At 38.3% G+C, this 15,862-nt stretch overlaps 1 protein-coding gene across 3 annotated transcripts in view; it reads right to left on the bottom strand.

Moving 5' to 3' along the window:
• LOC127835102 (muscleblind-like protein 1) overlaps positions 1–15,862 on the bottom strand; it is a 305,570-nt gene that overhangs the window by 240,956 nt on the left and 48,752 nt on the right. The gene's annotated exons all lie outside the window — the stretch shown is intronic.

The following is a 15,862-nucleotide window of genomic DNA, read 5'->3' as shown; positions in this document are numbered from 1 at the left end:
TACAAGAGTACAATTCATCATTTTAAAATTTAATCATGAAGTTAGGTAGGAGCCCACACAACTTTTCTATAATTATAGCATAGCTTTACTTTCATGAATCATAAAGCAGTTTTATTATTCTGAGCACTGCAGTATGAAAGAGACTTTGTGAGTAATCCTAAATTCAATCACAGCAAGCTCTGTATTAAAGAAACCATTTGCACAAACATGGTCATAAAATGTCTACAATTTTCATGTATATCATGTGGATGATACATCTGAATTAAATTTGCAAATTCATTCTTACTGCATATAATGATACTATATTTTTTCTCACATGGTTTATTATGTATTTACATAAGTGTGCTACTCACAGTTGAAATACATGTAGCATAGATATTTTACAAGTGTTCCAACGTCCTAGACATATGCCTCCAAAAAGGGCTTTGAACTAGTGACCCAAATTTCAATAGGGCTCATCTACTGTCCAAGGCCAATGCACATAGGAATTATCAAGCCATTTGGTTAATTCCTTTACCAGTTGATCAAAAACGATTTTCACAATTATTGTGACAGTGACCTTGACCTTGTAACCCCAATTTCAATAGGGGTCATCTACTGTCCAAGGCCAATGCACATAGGAAGAATCAAGCCAATTGGTCAATTCATTGACTAGTTATTGATTAGAAATGATTTTCCCACTTATTGTGACTGTTAACGCCGTTAATTTACGGGAAATTTAATTATAACGTTGGCGCCAAATATATATATGCATCTGACGTCATTTATTCATTGTTGATCTACCTAAATATCTGTTAAGTTTAAAATTGTTTAAGAGTGTGGCTTTATGTAAATGGAAGAGATTATATTGTTAAATATATTGTTGGTATTTATATTGTTTATGTATTTCTGTATGTATTATTATTATTACTTGAGCGCGATTGTTTGAATTATTTATTTACATAACATATTAATGTTTTGGTATGTTTAACTGTATATATTATCAATGTATTATATCTGTTTTTAGAGAATCATCAGCGAATAAATATAATAAGGACGCATATCTCGTGTCTTCGGTTTGAACGGCCAACTCTTAACAATTCTCGATAGTAAGTTGATGTACATTTGATGTCTGCTAGACGACCTTCTATGATTACAGATCCAGCGACAGAAATCGTCACTATGGATACTTTAGATACGGAAGGTAATAATAATCAAGACTTTTCTATTTTGAAACGAGCAAGTACAACACACATAGCTCAAATGACAAGACTTTACAATGATCTCGAGAAAAACATTTTGACTTATGATAGTGTAGAAAAGGTGAATCAGCTATACAGCAAATTATGCGGCCGCTTTGAACAGTTCAAAACCGCACATTTACAAATCTTAGATGTCTGCGAGGATAGTGATAATTTAGAAAATAACTATGAAAGTTGTAAAACAAATTTCACTGAGTTCCGGGAGAGGTATACCGAATGGGTGTCCGGCGTTCATCCCGATGATAATGAAAGATGTTCAACTGTCAGTGTTAGTTCAGCTAATTCAGTATCGTCGCAAACGAAGCGCAGAATGGCAAAGGGTTAAAATACTAGTCGCGGAGAATAAGATGAACATGTTGCAACAAAAGCACGAAATCAAACGTGTGCGCAAAGAACTCGAACTTGAGATGCAGATATAAGAGCAGCAATGTGAAATCAAAAGCTAGACTAGAGGAATCGGATGTGGGACCAGGCCGTGGCGGAAGACTTATCTCATACATCACACATATTAACTTCCTGTAATCGTCCAGAAAAAGAAGCTACAAGCGTTCAGCAGAATTCAACTTCCTGTAAATTAAAGGCATTAACACTCCCCACCATGAAATCTCACGGATTTCATAATAATCAATGCAAACAATTAAAAACAAACATCAAAAATATAAATAGGAGAATTAGTATAAACGTTCACGCAAAGTATTTTAAGATATCAATAAAAAATAAAACACATTAATAAATTGTGCTTACTCAAGTGCTCAATGTATATGGGAATTTTTTTTTGTTAAATATGGTACTTGTTTGCTTTGTTTGTTTTCACATTATTGAAACAGTATCATCTATAATGCGTTTTATCTTGAATTGTCCATTGTCATATCATGGATGACCATGTTTGGGCCACTGTCATATCATGGATGACCATGTCTTGACCACTGCCATATCATGGATGACCATGTCTGGACCATTGCCATATCATGGATGACCATGTCTGGACCATTGCCATATCATGGAAGACCATGTCTGGACCTTTGCCATATCATGGATGAACATGTCTGGATCATTGCCATATCATAGATAACCATGTCTGGACCATGGTCAGTTATAAAATTGAGATATTTTACCATAGAAATGAGGAGCAATCAAATGACATTATTGGGTTTTGCCATGATGTCTGAAACAGGGATAAATAGGATCATGTCTAGAACATGGTCTTTAAAAACAAAAGCAATAGCACTTTTCTTTTGTTATTCTTCTTATAGCTATCAAGTTAAGATATACTGAAAATTATCCCAAAATGTATACAACAGTTTCCTGAAAATAATTAAATACTAAATATTACTGCTAGTGAACTGTGGTCAGGAAATTGGTTTGTGCCTTAAATACATAATTATCTCTTTTTTATGATCTTATGTAGAGAAATGCATGACTTCAAACTGTGATCCAAGAGCTTTGAGGCTAACTGCATAGCGCCTGCCTAGCCTTGTTGGATATCACTTTTTAGATAACACATGCAAAAGCAAACATCTTAATCATTCTTTGCAGGGCCACTCCTTAAACCTGGACAAATATATGCATGTGACTTCAGACATCTAAACGTCCTATTCAATTACAGACACTGTCAAAAGTACAAGCTAAAGAACACTATGCTAGGCTGCAGTAACTAGCCATAAGGCCACTACTTTTATATTTCTTGGTTTACAAAACCGCCGACCCTAATTTTTGCAAAATGGAAAAAAAAACAACGGAAAATCGTCTTTTTTTATATATTTTATTCCCAATCACCGCACTGAAAAACGAGCGAAACGAGAAAAAACAACGATCTGGTTTGAGTACGGTTGCGAATAAAATCAAGCAAGTACAATCAACGATTGGTTCACATATATTGCAGAGATCGGGATAATGTTCAATGTGACACACTATGTACGAGTCCTTTTATGGGCACTTATCAAAATTTATTTCAGGTAAAAATTACAGACAATAGGGCAATCAGCGTCAGTAAAATGTCGACCCAATCAAAATTTATTTCCGAGTCTGTGACGCAACTATATTGTTTGACATGTTAATTATATTAAACAAACCCGATATTATAGTAGATAAAAAAGTGTTACGTTGCAATTTGATAATTAGTATAAATAATCCAATAAAAAACTGACATTATTTACGGTATACAGTAAAAATGCGATAACTCGAGGACGCACGGGACTGACCTCAATGCTCGAGTAATCGCAAGTTTCGAGTAATCCATGGTATCATTTGTTTTCACTGTTTTGGTTGGAGATGCTTAACTTCTGACCAAAAACGCTTTATTTACATGTAAGAGTGCTTGGAAAAGAAAAGGATTTGTAAAAAAAAATTGCTTAAAGTTACAGAATACTAAACTAAACAATAAGAATGATAGTTCATTCTTTTATATACCATACATTTTATCATAATTAGTGATTGCTGGTAATCATTTAATTAACATTAAAACGATGAAGCTTTTATTGCCTCCGTAGCTCAGTGGATAAGGCGCTTGCGTTAAAATCCAGAGGTCCCTGGTTCGATCCCAGGTCGGGGCACATACATGCCAGTCATGTTTCAGCGGAATGCTGACTGACAAATAAAGGCTTAGCTCGGCATTAAGACTTGTTTGTTTTTTTTTGTTATTTGCGTCTCAAAGGATGGCAATTTACTTTGTTTCTCAAACTGCGACTAACTTCACACCTAATCAAGCGTTTTTGTCTGCTTGATTGCCCTGTTTTCACAACTCTAATATTTTTAGCACCAACCACACAAGAAAGTGTCCTCAAATAATTGCCAGTTAATAAGTTGTGAAATGCCTTTCAGGGACCAGCACACATCCTCGAGTTATCAAAAATCCCATGTTTGAGTTATTGCAGGTATTTTTATATAGAAATTAAAGGAAAATGTTAGGGACTTCCTTTCATGCTCGAGTAATCGCCAGTTTTCGAGAAATCGCCAGCTCGAGTTATTGCAATTCTACTGTATGTGTTTAGGAATTTTGTAAACACGTCCGCCATAGTTTATAGGAACTGTACAGAAAGTTTGGAAATCAGAACAAATCGGTATATCTCGGAAAATCATTGATAAATGTATTTGTCGTTTCAATGCTTAGGGCCGAGTAATTTCGGCAAATCGAACTCAACTTGCGTAAAACACTAGCTCAATTAACCGTTAAACTCCGCCTCTGTTCTCTGCAACAGATTCAAAGGCGGAGCTATGCACATGCTATTATTAAATTGGAGGATTGCAATTGAGAAACAAACACACGATTGGTTCGGCTTGTTGATTGCTAGACAAAGGAAGCCAATTTTGTCGACGCGAATTTTGTCGTTTATTGCTTCAGACACCTTTGATGACGTCAAACTGTCAATTCACACAGACTGCAAATTTTCCGAAGACTTTAACTGACTCCTTGTTTACAATTCCAGTAAAAAAACATTGGATTAAATTATCAACATAAAGCAAAAGCGAAGTTGACAAATATGATTAAATTATTTCGCGTCAGTTCAAATAAGACGTTTTACGTTGTAAATCAACAAGTTTTCATGACAACAACAACTTAAACAAACATTACCGCGACGACGCGATTGACGATCTCATAAGTCGAGTAAGACGAAACACATATTTGTGTATGATTAGTTTATCTTATATAAGATTTATGCAACGGTCATTGCATTGCGTAATGGTGCGCATCGAATTACGGAAATGAAGCGCAGTTTTTCGTTTTAATGGGAGAAGAACGCATGTCATGTAATGGAGTATTTAAAATTGCCTGATGTTACAAAAGGTGCTTTTAGGATTCATTTCATTTGAAGATATTGATGTGTTTCATTGCATAATTTGATTTTTTGTCTCTGTGTTAAGGTTATAAAAGATATGTTGTCTTTGTTCTGATGTTAACTTTTTTTTTTCCATTTTTTTTTTTTTTTGATGGCCCGATGGATCATTTTCAAAATAATTTTTGTAAACCAATAAAAAAACAAGATGTGTTTGAGAAACACAATGTCCCCCTATATGATGTTTGACCTTGTAGGATGACCTTGATCTTGACCCTTTACCACTCAAAATGTGCAGCTCCTTGAGATACACACTCATTTCAAATATAAAATTGCTAGCTTCAATATTGCAGAAGTGACATTACATGCGCAATTTTGACCCATATACTTGACCTTGAAGGATGACCTTGACCTTAACCTTTCACTACTCAAAATGTGCAGCTCCATGAGATACACATGCATGCCAAATATCAAGTTGCTATGTTCAATATTGCAAAAGTATTCATAAAATTAGTGATTTGGGCCACATATATTTGACCTCTGACCTTGAAGGATGACCTTGACCTTGACCTTTCACCACTCAAAATGTGCAGTTCCATGAGATACACATGCATGCCAAATATCAAGTTGCTATCTTCAATATTGCAAAAGTATTCATAAAATAAGCGATTTTGCCACATTTATTTGACCTCTGACCTTGAAGGATGACCTTGACCTTTCACCACTCAAAATGTGCAGCTCCATGAGATACACATGCATGCCAAATATCAAGTTGCTATCTTCAATATTGCAAAAGTATTCATAAAATGAGCGATTTTGGCCACCTATATTTGACCTCTGACCTTGAAGGATGACCTTGACCTTGACCTTTCACCACTCAAAATGCGCAGCTTCATGAGATACACATGCATGCCAAATATCAAGTTGCTATCTTTAATATAGCAAAAGATATTGCAAAATGTTAAAGTTGGCGTAAACAGACAGACAGACAGAGAGACCAACCAACAGACAGGGCAAAAACAATATGTCCCCCACTACTATAGTGGGGGACATAAAAAGTCGTGGCCTAAAGACCATGAACATCGGAAAACAATTGTGCACAATTAATTACTGGTGCTTTTATTTTATTTAACAAGGAATGACATTTTCCACCCAGCTTTCAAATTGCCTGAAACGTGACCAAAGCATTTTAGTATATGAACTTGTTTCTGAGACCACCTAATTCATTTGCTTTAATATGTTGCTAACTTTGTATTTGCATGTAAGTCAAAAGTGTTCACAATTAAATACTGGTGCTTTATTTCAGTACACAATAGCGATCCCTGCAGGAGAACATACTTCAGCCTTTGAACCTTTTAGCAGGTAGGTGGGTATAGATAAGTAGGTGCCCAAACACTCCAAGCATGATTTTGGAAATCACAGATTATAGACTATCTGAAGAACAAAATGTACTGATTTGTAAAAAAGCAGTCTCTTAAATGTGCAGTTTGAATCATGCAAAGAGAAGTTACTGTGACCCAAGATGGCAACATTTTTTACAATCACAAACAAATACCAGGACCAAACTTACAAGACAAGAAATGCTGACAGACCATTAACTATGAACCATCCAGCCAATGGACCAACTTATAACCACAATGGTTTGACTTTGTAATACATCCCTTTACACTTTGTGAGTGGGGTGTGACTGAGGAGTTCTTTGTTTGATAAAATGCTACCTACAAATCAACCCACAAAATTGCTCAACAAAAGAAAGCATAGGAGACAGAAAAATTAAGATTAGCACACAGATATTAATTGAAGTAAATGACACACAGCTAGTAATGATAACAATCCTCTTAAATAAGAATTCAAATCTGCCAAAAACCAGGCTGCTGTTTTCATTTTCTTACAGGTTCAAAGGCAGCTTATTTTGTCTGAGTTGTCAAATTGATGGGCAAACAAAACATCAACAACATTTCAGTGAAAGCATGCCCCACCCTGTGTTCTCTTAATCTAGTGATATCAAAGTGATAAAGGAATGAAATGAAGTTGTTAATCTGTCAGTGTGAGTGCATGAAATCTTTGCGAATCATGACTCAGAACATATCGCTTAAGATGCTATTATCAGCAGCTGTAAAATCGCAAAGTACAAAAAAACTCTTTGTCAAGGTCACTGTATACACAATCTTGGTGACTGAAAAAATCAAAGTAAAACTGATTTTTTAAAATCAAGATCATGTGCTTATATAAACTTTTAAACGATTTTGCAAAATCAAAAAATAGTTATTTTGCAAAGATTTTGTGTGGTACAGGAAAATACATGTTTGGCAGTTTATTCAGTTGTGTCATATAATGCATTAAGAAACTTTTGGGTTTATAATAAACTAATCTATCCATGGTCTTTTAAAATAAAATGTTTCAAAGAGTTATTATATCATCACACTAAATAATATCAATCAAAAGGATAAACAAGGCTTTTGTCAGCAATATGGTCCCCTACCGGCTCCACCATTGTTAGAAATTCAACCATTTTCAGAATATTTTTTTTTGGTTGCCACAATTTTTGACGTAGGAACAAAATGAAATGACCTGCATAATGTCCATATTGCCATCTATCCATTTTGCAAATTTCATGAAAAAATATTAAGAACTTTTAAAGTTATCGCAGGATCCAGAAAAGTGTGACGGACTGACAGACAGACTGACAGACAGACAGACAGAGCGCAAACCATAAGTCCCCTCCGGTAAAACCGGTAGGGGACAAAAAAGGTTACAAATAATCTTTCTTTCTGCAGTGTGCAAGGGTACCCTACAATTATTCTCTATGTTTATAGCTTAAGGGGCATTGACCCCTGTGTCAATATTTGTCCGACTCAGATGTGTCCCTGGTTTCATCAGGGCACATTTCCTGCCCAGGATGTCCATGTCATTGTATGTAATTGCTCTATGACAAATCTAAATATGAGCCTCGCTCCGTTAAAATGGGGTTTAATGATACTTTACAAAGACGACACTTCCTCCTTAAAGGGTGTATTTTGTTTAAAGGGGGTCTCTTCTTAACAAATATCCAGATAAAGTGGAAAGTGTCGTCCCTGTTTGACCTGTTTGCACATGCATTTAAGTGTCGTCCCTGTTTGGCCAGTATGCACATGTCGTCCCTGTTTGACCAGTATGCACATGTCATCCCTGTTTGGCCAGTATGCACATGTCATAACTGTTTGGCCAGTATGCACATGACGTCCCTGTTTTGCCAGTATGCACATGTCATCCCTGTTTGGCCAGTATGCACATGTCATCCCTGTTTGGCCAGTATGCACATGTCGTCCCTGTTTGGCCAGTATGCACATGTCGTCCCTGTTTGGCAAGTATGCACATGTTGTCCCTGTTTGGCCAGTATGCACATGTCGTCCCTGTTTGGCCAGTATGCACATGTCGTTCCTGTTTTGCCAGTATGCACATGTCGTCCCTGTTTGGCCAGTATGCACATGTCGTCCCTGTTTGGCCAGTATGCATATGTCGTCCCTGTTTGGCCAGTATGCACATGTCGTCCCTGTTTGGCCAGTATGCACATGTTGTCCCTGTTTGGTCAGTATGCACATGTCGTCCCTGTTTTGCCAGTATGCACATGACGTCCCTGTTTGGCGAGTATGCACATGTAGTCCCTGTTTGGCCAGTATGCACAAGTCGTCCCTGTTTGGCCAGTATGCACATGTCGTCCCTGTTTGGCCAGTGTGCACATGTTGTCCCTGTTTGGCCAGTATGCACATGTCGTCCCTGTTTGGCCAGTATGCACATGTCGTCCCTGTTTGGCCAGTATGCACATGTTGTCCCTGTTTGGCCAGTAATCACATGCATTAAACTTGATTTTCCCATAGTGAGGCTCATATGTGTTTCAGACAGCTCAAGAGCTTTGGAACTGTCCTTGTGGTGGAGCTGTGGAACTGTCCTTGTGGTGGAGCTGTGGAACTGTTCTGGTGGTGGTGGGAGCTGTGGAACTGTCCTTGTGGTGGAGCTGTGGAACTGTTCTGGTGGTGGAGGGAGCTGTGGAACTGTCCTGGTGGTGGAGCTGTGGAACTGTCCTTGTGGTGGAGCTGTGGAACTGTTATGGTGGTTGAGGGAGCTGTGGAACTGTTCTGGTTGTGGGCTGAGCTATGGAACTGTTCTGGTGGTGGGGGGAGCTATGGAACTGTTCTGGTGGTGGAGGGAGCTGTGGAACTGTTCTGGTGGTGGAGGGAGCTGTGGAACTGTTCTGGTGGTGGAGGGAGCTGTGGAACTGTTCTGATGGTGGAGAGAGCTGTGGAACTGTTCTGGTGATGGAGGGAGCTGTGGAACTGTTCTGGTGGTGGGGGAGCTGTGGAACTTTTCTGGTGGTTGGGGGAGCTGTGGAACTGTTCTGATGGTGGAGGGAGCTGTAGAACTGTCTGGTGGTGGGGAGCTGTGGAACTGTTCTGGTGGTGGAGGAGCTGTGGAACTGTTCTGGTGGTGGAGGGAGCTGTGGAACGGTATTGGTGGTGGGGGAGCTATGGAACTGTTCTGGTGGTGGAGGGAGCTGTGGAACTGTTCTGATGGTGGAGGGAGCTGTAGAACTGTTCTGGTGGTGGAGGGAGCTGTGGAACTGTTCTGGAGGTGGGATGAGCTATGGAACTGTGCTGGTGGTGGGGGAGCTGTGGAACTGTTCTGATGGTGGAGGGAGCTGTGGAATTGTTCTGGTGGTGGGGGAGCTGTGGAACTGTTCTGGTGGTGGGAGAGCTGTGGAACTGTTCTGGTGGTGAGCTGAGCTATGGAACTGTTCTGTGGGTGGGAAGAGCTGTAGAACTGTGCTGGTGGTGGGGAAGCTGTGGAACTGTTCTGGTGGTAGGGGGAGCTGTGGAACTGTTCTGGTGGTGGAGAGAGCTGTGGAACTGTTCTGGTGGTGGAGGGAGCTGTGGAACTGTTCTGGTGGTGGGGCAGCTGTGGAACTGTTCTGGTGGTGGGGGAGCTATGGAACTGTTCTGGTGGTGGGGGGAGCTATGGAACTGTTCTGGTGGTGGGGGGGAGCTATGGAACTGTTCTGGTGGTGGGGGAGCTGTGGAACTGTTCTGGTGGTGGAAGGAGCTGTGGAACTGTTCTGGTGGTTGGGGGAGCTATGGAACTGTTCTGATGGTGGAGGGAGCTGTGGAACTGTTCTGGTGGTGGGGGAGCTGTGGAACTGTTCTGGTGGTGGGGGAAGCTGTGAAACTGTTCAGGCGGTGGAGAGAGCTGTGGGACTGTTCTGGTGGTGGTGGGAGCTGTGGAACTGTTCTGGTGGTGGGGGAGCTGTGGAACTGTTCTAGTGGTGGGGGAGCTGTGGAACTGTTCTGATGGTGGAGGGAGGGGCTTCAGCCATCATATTTAGCTGCCATTTGGGTGTACTTGTTAACTGATGCCAGTGGGCAGACCTATCATTGTATGAGGATGTAACTCAATGAAATTAAATCTTCTGAAGCAAATGCATTTGGACTAACAATGTATTCATACAAATATTTATCATACATTCACAGCATGTAAACAACAAATAGCATTAATTATGCCACCCTAACAAACACCAACTTAAACAAGAGCTTTTTTACAAATTGCAAACATGACTCCAATAGAGAAATGCTGAATTTGCTTTTTTCACGAACTAACCACATGTTATGCATCTGTTCTACAAATGCAAATCCGTTCAAGGGCATGTAACTCAGGAATATGTGGATTATTGGGCATGAAAGTAGTGCTTGGCACATTTGTGGATCATTGGGCATGAAAGTAGTGCTTGGCACATTTGTCAATGTATGGTGTTGACATGGTGATGTTTCAATTTAATACCTAGAGAAATGTCGGAGATGTCTTCTTCATAATCTTAATTTATATTATTACTTTTCATGCTCCTGTCATAAAAAATGACTTAGTTCAAAGGCACATGACTCTTTCATAAAGTTGACAAATTTCAAATTAAGTTTCAATTCAATTTTGAACTTTTCATGTGACTCCTTAATCACTGGGAGTGTATATTAGTTGAAACTGAGATGTTATCTACATTGAAATGAATGGTACAGTTCATTAATTTCTATTCAGATGATAGACATCTGAAAAAGGCTAGTGGTCAACTTTGTGGATATTTAAAATTGGAAATTCACAGTAAAAGTTCATTGCAGATTTTAAATAATAGTTTTATGTTGAGCACATCTTAATGGTTTGACTGAATTCACTGTAAAACTGAAGTAATGTACAGTTAATGTTCTAAATCATAAAGGAATACAAACTACAGTACCTTGAATGCAGACCAATATTTACGATTGGGAAGTTATGTTGCTTTATTGCTGATGGTCATTGAAGATGACCCACACATATGACAATGCATCATACAAAGTCATACCCTAGGTACAACAGAAGGATGTTAAGTGATACAGTTTCCATAATTGTCTTATTTTCTATTCTTTTAAATTGTTGCTGTATTTTAAAATGGATTATGATACCAAATCTAATCATGTGTTTATTTTCAACACTTAAAACTCTCAGTTTTCAAAGACTTCTAAAAATGAGATTGTTTTGGTCTAGATCTGAGTAACTCTCAACTCCATACTAATAATACTGGATATTGAACACAATCCTGCAGCTGAATATTGGAATTGCAGTACAAGGTGATACAACTCATGGAATACTGCAAAACAAATCCAGTTCAAAGAAATTAGTAAACAATTATACAGTCCTTTTCATCAACATTGTGAAACAAATTGAACCAATTATAATAACAGAATGTCTCACATTGCATTTGTGGCAGCTTACTTAATGAATCTTCATAAATTACTCTTACACAATCTCAGGCCTCGAGGAATCTAGAGAAAAGGCCTTGACAAACAGCATAAAGACCCAGATGAGACGCAGCATGATGCGGCGTCTCATCAGGGTCTGCGCTGTTTGCTTAAAGGAATTTCTGTAATATATATTCTAAATATAGAAATAAATATACTAGACATCCCTAATTTTGCAAATAAATTGATCCAATTTAGAAAGATGGGAGAGTCCACTAGGCATAAATGGGTTAAACAATCTCAGGCCTCGAGGAATCTACAGATATTAGATGCAGACCATTTGAGGCAGCCAAACACACATTAAGTGAACAAAAGACCTGTAAAAGTCCCCACAATGAAACTTTATTTCAACACATAGGAAAGCATGAATATTTTACAAGCATTTAACATCTGCTTTCAAATTAATGGTGAGGCAAATGGCAGACTTTTCTGTCTTTTTTTACCCATTAAGCACCAGGAGTTCTCAGTCTTGCTCAGTTGTGTTGCATGTAGTTTCATAAAGTGGTATGCACATATTTAAATAGGCACATGCATCATGCACTTGAGCTACTGACTTAATTCTTCTTAAAATGCAAATCACATGAGCATGAAAAGGGAAAGCAGAGAAAAAGCTTTTGAAGACGGCAAAACAATCAATATTGCATCACTGAGACTTTGCAAGTAAAAGACGTGCATGTCTGCATGAGATCTGGTATTCTCGAGAGCTGTCTAATGACCCACAAATTATACTCAAATGTGTTTATCAATTGCAGAAAAAACATTCAATTATTTGTGTAAGTTAGCGTTATGAATGCAAATATGGTTTGAAATTTTTCAAATGACCTTGAATCATACTCTTGCATACTTAGAATATATGCAAAGCTCCGCCTTTCAGAACCTTTTACTCAAACTTGAAGTTCAACAGTTTATTGAACAAGCCATTCACGCATTTTGAGTCCGGATTGGCAGTGGTATACACTCACCTTCAGCTTGGAAAGGATGAATAATTATCTTGGCTTTTCCATGGTGTCAGTAAACGATGGATGCAAAATTAATGATTTGCGTTCCTTTAGATTTTTCACTGAATGGTAACCATATATCTCAGAAAATTTGGTGATGTGCATTTGATTGGGCATGTCTGTATTAAATAGGAATGATATTTTATATGTGAAAGTTCATACAAAAGCTGTGAACTTAATTGGGAAAAAACAACACTGTGAACATATCAAAATAAGCTGTAAGAAATGTGCTGTTTCAGTCAATAAAACATACATTATTAAAAAGTGTAAATATAAATTCAAGCATTAGTTTTCTTTCATACAATTTGGTATGCTATTTGTCCATCTGTTTCTGGGCATTCTCGAATGACAGAATAAGACCAATGACAAAACCACTGTATACACATGCCGGAAAAAAGCAAAGATATAAAAAGCCTGGGCAATCCTTTAATGTTGGAGACTGTTTATAAATAAATTAAGAAAGTAATTTCAACCATTTCTTGCATATGGCATGCTGATTGCTGGTAATGTACTAAAATGACTGCTGTTTCTGAGGTAGAGCCGTTAATTGCAGGTGCAGACAAATCTGGCATCAGCATTCCACGCTTCCAAGTCAATTATGCAGGATTTATAAGCATTTGTAGAATTTCGTTTTCCTGCCAAATATTATGGATTTGTTGCTGCTTCTTTGTGTGTTTTTTCCAAACCTTCATTATGATCACTTGACAAATGATGTAGAATGTATACCTGTATTGTTTTTGTTACTTATTTTTTAACGAATACTCAAAGAAACTTACAAATGCACTCAGAAATTTGAAGCAGGATGAAATGAAAAGCAACAGGTATGATAGCATTACCATTAAAATGACATTTTGGCAAGCTTACAAAGCTTAGAAACATATTTTGTTAACAGACACTAAAAACATGTCAGAAGCCACTTTTTTCTCAGAATATATGTGCCTTTGCATACTGCGCCTGCATACATATTTGCTGCATTTAATTGTACTCAGATTTAAAGCTGGAACATAGTTTAAACCAGGAAACTAATGTTTGTTCAACAGAAATAAATAGTGGTACTATAACATTACCAAGGAAAATCTCCCTCTGAATGATGTACTGTGTAAGGGCAGAAACCTTTTCAAGAACAATCTTATTCAGGTACATTCAAGCCTCACCTGGCGGTTACCACGATTGCTGTCACCTGACCCAAGCAGTGAGTCAAAATTGAAGCCCCTACCCGACCCCGACAAAGTCTTTATTACACCCGAGTGGAACGATAACCGTTTTTCACCAGTGTTCAACAGTCCTGAGGTCATTTAAAAATTAACATTTAAATTGATATGTGTACTTTGTCCCAAACTCTGATTTCATAGTGTGTGTTGTGTGCAGTTAAAGAATTTAAGTTTGGTATTATCCTTTGATATAAAAAATACTGACCCCCCGATTCCTTTCGCAAGTGATGCCAAGCAAACTAAATTAGTTATGGCTAGTTAATTATGTTGAGTCAAGTAAAGTGATGAGGAGTCAAGTGATGCATAGTAAAGTCAAGTGATGCGGAGTCATGTCAAGTGAAGCCGAGTCATGTCGAGTGATGCAGAGTTAATTTAAGTAATGTCAAGTCAAGTGATGCATAGTCAAGTGATGTCAAATTAATTCAAGTGCTGTCGACTCAAATCAAGTGATGGCCAGTCGAGTGATTTCCAGTGAATTCAAGTGATGCTGAGTCATGTAAAGTGATGCCAAGTCAAGTCAAGAGATGCGAAGTCTAGTCTAGTAGTTTTGAGTTAATCCAATTGATGCAGAGTAAATTCAAGTGATGCCAAGTCAAGTAAAGTGATGCCCAGTCAAGTCAAGTGATGCTGAGTCTAGTTGAGTAATGTTGAGTTAATTCAATTGATGTCAAGTGATGCATAGTCAAGTGATGCAGAGTTAATTCAAGTGATGCAGAGTCAGGTCAAGTGATGTAGAGTCAAGTCAAGTGATGCCAAGTCAATTTGAGTGATGCTGAGTCAAGTTGAGTGATGCAGAGTCTAGTTGAGTAATGTCGAGTTAATTCAAGTGATGTCCAGTCCAGTGATGCCGAGTTAAGTCAAGTGATGCTGAGTTAATTCAAGTGATGCAGAGTCAAGTGATGCTGAGTCTAGTCGAGTAATGTTGAGTTAATTCAAGTGATGTCAAGTCAAGTGATGCCAAGTCAAGTCAAGTGATGCCAAGTAAATTTGAGTGATGCTGAGTCAAGTCGAGTGATGCCCAGTCTAGTCGAGTAATGTTGAGTTAATTCAAGTGATGTCCAGTCCAATCATGCAGAGTTAATTCAAGTGATGCCAAGTCAAGTCAAGTGACACCGAGTCAAGTCAAGTGATGCAGAGTCAAGTCAAGTGATGCATAGTCAAGTCATGTGATGCAGAGTTAATTCAAGTGATGCAGAGTCAAGTGATGCTAAATCTAGTCAAGTAATGTTGAGTTAATTCAATTGATGCCCAGTCAAGTGATGCATAGTCAAGTTAAGTGATGCAGAGTTAATTCAAGTGATGCAGAGTCAAGTCAAGTGATGCTGAATCTAGTCAAGTAATGTTGAGTTAATTCAAGTAATGTCAAGTCAAGTGATGCCAAGTCAAGTCAAGTGATGCCAAGTCAAGTCAAGTGATGCTGAGTCAAGTCGAGTGATGCTGAGTCAAGTCAAGTGATGCCGAGTCTACTCGAGTAATGTCTGGGTAATTCAAGTGTTGTCCAGTCCAGTGATGCAGAGTTTATTCAAGTGATGCAGAGTCAAGTCAAGTGATGCAGAGTTAATTCAAGTGATGCAGAGTCAAGTGATGCTGAGTCTAGTCAAGTAATGTCGAGTTAATTCAATTGATGTCCAGTCAAGTGATGCATAGTCAATTTGAGTGATGTTGAGTAAAGTCGAGTGATTCCAAGTCTAGTCGAGTACTGTTGAGTTAATTCAAGTGATGTTCAGTACAGTATTAATTCAAGTGATGCAGAGTCAGGTCAAGTGATGCAGAGTTATTTCAAGCGATGCAGTGTCAAGTCGAGTGATGCTGAGTCTAGTTGAGTAATGTTGTTAATTCAATTGA

This window comes from Dreissena polymorpha, chromosome 6, assembly GCF_020536995.1.
Source record: "Dreissena polymorpha isolate Duluth1 chromosome 6, UMN_Dpol_1.0, whole genome shotgun sequence".
Lineage (NCBI taxonomy): Eukaryota > Metazoa > Mollusca > Bivalvia > Myida > Dreissenidae > Dreissena > Dreissena polymorpha.
This window is presented reverse-complemented; position numbering and strand designations above follow the sequence as displayed.